Here is a 3,256-nt window from a genome sequence, read left to right on the forward strand (position 1 = left end):
ATCAGAAAGTGGGTGGCATCTTAGAGTTGAGGGTCTCTGTCCTACAAGTGCAAGCAACTGAATTCATTGAGGTTGGAAGAGGATCCCAATGCTCAGATAAGATGGCAGCCCCTGCTGAAACCTGATTTTGGCCTGGTGAGTCCCTGAGCAGAGGACCCAACCAGAATGTTCCAGAATCCTGACCCAGAGAAACTGGGAGATAATAAGTTTGTGTTTATTTAAGTTCATGGTAATTGTAAACAAAATTTGTGGCACTTGTTACATAGCCATAAGAAACTGGTACATGTATCTGTTTCGCCTGCTGATGGACATTTGGGTTGTTCATGTTGTGGGACTATTATAAATAATACTGCTGTGAACATTTATGTGAAGTCTTTGTGTGCATATATGCTTTTATTTTTCTTGGATAAATACCTTGAAGTGGAATGGCTAAGCTATGTGGTAAGTTCATGTTTAACTTTATAAGAAACTGCCAAATTCCTTTTCAAAGTGCTTGAATCATTATACGTTCCCACTAGTGATGTGTGGAAGTTCCACTTGCTGTACATTCAGTAGCTGTGTAGTAAATTTTGAAATCAGGATTGTGAGCCCTCCAACTTTGTTATTCATTTCAAGATTCTTTTGTCTCTTCACGACCCCTTGCAATTCCATATGAATTTTAGAATGGGTTTGGATTTCCGAAACAAAAAAAAAAAAAAAAAAACGCCATTGGAATTTTGGTAAGGATTGCATTGTATATATAGATTGCATTGAGTAGTATTGCCATTTTTATGACATTAAATTTTCTAATCCATGAAAATGAGATGTCTTTTTTTTTAATTCTGATTTTCTTTCGTGTCTTTTCAATAATATTTTGTAGTTTATAGTATACAAGCCTCTCACTTTCTTGGCTACGTTTTTTCTCAGATATTTTCTTCTTTTGGATGCTATTGTAAAATGGTATTGTTCTCTTAATTTCCTTTTCAGTGTGTTAATTGCTTGTGTATAGAAACACGACTGATTTTTGTGTCTTGATCTTGTACTCCACAATTTTCCTGAATTTGTTTATCAGCCCTGGTAGCTTTTTTATGGGTTCTTTGGGATTTTGTCTATATGGGATCATGCCATCTGTGAATAGAGATGGCTTTACTGTTTCCTTTTAACATAATACCTTTTATTTCTTTTTCTTGCCCAGTTTCCAATAAAATATTGAGTAGCAGTGATGAAAGCGGGCATCCTTGTCCTATTCCTGATGAGAAGGTTTTTAACTACAATTTCCATTTATTTCTTATTTGGTGAGATTGGGTAGTTTGTATCTTTCAAGAAAATTTTCCACGTCACCTAAATTGTCAATTGATTGGCATGAAGTTGTCCATGACATTTCCTTATTATTCTTTTGATATCTTTAGAACTTGTGTTAATATCTTTCTCCCATTTGTGATATTGGTAATTTGTGTATCCCCTCTTTTTTCCTGATTAGCCGGACTAGAAGTTTATTAAATTTGTTAATCTTATCAGAAAACCAGCTTTTTGTTTCATTGTTTTTCTCTATTGTTTTTCTGTCATATACACCATTGATTTCTGCTCTGAATAGTATCATCTCCTTTCTTCTGCTTTGTGTTTCATTTGTTCTTCTTCCAGTTTCTGAAGGTAGAAGCTGAGGTCATCAATGTGAGTATATGATTTAAGATCTATTTTTTTAATCTTTATTTATTTTTGAGAGAGACAGAGTGCAAGCAGGGGAGGGGCAGAGAGAGAGGGAGGCACAGAATCCCAACCAGGCTCCAGGCTCCAGGCTCTGAGCTGTCAGCACAGAGCCCTACTCAGGACTTGAACTCACAAGCTGTGACATCATGACCTGAGCCAAAGTCAGATGCCCAACTGACTAAGCCACCCAGGCGCCCCTATTTTTTTTTCTAATATAGGCATTTATATGTAAAATTTCCACTAAGTATCACATTAGCTGCATCCCACATACTTTGACATGTTGTGTTTCTTCATTCAGATCAAAATATTTTAAAATTCTGTTATTATTTTTTCTTTTACCCCAATAAGTTATTTAGAAGCGTATCTTTTAGTCTCAAAAGGTTTGTTAATGGTATCTAATTTAATTCCACTACAGCCAAAGAACATACTTTCTATGACTTGAATCCTTTTAAATGTACTGAGATTTGTTTTATGGCCCAGAATATGGTCTGTCTTGTTAAATATGCATGTGGATTCTGCTGTTGTTGTGTGCTGTTTATATATTATCAATATAAATCAGGTTAAGTTACTTGGTAATGTTGAAATGGTCAATATTCTTCCTGGTTTTCTGTTTACTTGTTCTGTCCATTAATGAGTAAGTGGTATTCAAATCTCACCTGCAATTTCCATTATGAAATGGCCCTCTTTATCTATTATAATGTCCTCTGCTCTGAAATCTGTTTTGTCTGATGATAATGTGGACATACCAACTTTCTTTCCTTTTCTCATCTTTTTACTTTTAACCTATTTGTGTCTTTATATTTAAAGAGGGGTTCTTATAGGGGTGCTGGATGGCTCAGTCAGTTAAACGTCTGACTTCAGCTCAGGTCATGATCTCACAGCTTGTGAGTTCAATCCCTGCATCAGGATCTGTGCTGACAGCCCAGAGCCTAGAGCCTGCTTTGGATTCTGTGTCTCCCTCTCTCTGCCCCTCCCCGCTCATGCTCTGTCTCTCTCTCAAAAATGAATAAACATTAAAAAATTTTTTTTAATAAAGAGGGGTTCTTGTAGACAGCATCTATGTGGTTCTTGCTTTCCTATTCAATCTGAAAATTTCTGGTATTAATCCAGTTGTGGAGACCATTTACATTTAGTGTATTCATTGACATTATTGGATTTAAATCATCTTGCTATGTTTTTTAGTTGTTTCATGTACTCTTTATTCCTTTTACTTTTTCTGATTCTTTTAAACTAATTGGAGGCAGGGGACGCCTGGGTGGCTCAGTCGCTTAAGCGTCTGACTCTTGATTTCAGCTCAGGTCATGATCTCAAGTTCGTGAGTTCAAGCCCCATGCCGGGCTCTGCGCTGACAGTGTGGAACCTGCTTGAGGGGCGGCTTGGGGCCAGAACTTAGCTCCCTGAGCCTGTAAGCAGGGACCTAGGACCCAGGGGTGATGACAGCTGTTAAAGGACTCTGCAAACTGTAAAGTGCTTGCACACACCCATCCGAACCCCCAAATAGCAGGTTGCCTTCTGACTACTTCTGGTCAGTGGTGGCAGCTCTGGGTTTAGAGGAGAGGGGCCCTGCAGC

Source organism: Lynx canadensis, chromosome A1, assembly GCF_007474595.2.
Source record: "Lynx canadensis isolate LIC74 chromosome A1, mLynCan4.pri.v2, whole genome shotgun sequence".
NCBI lineage: Eukaryota > Metazoa > Chordata > Mammalia > Carnivora > Felidae > Lynx > Lynx canadensis.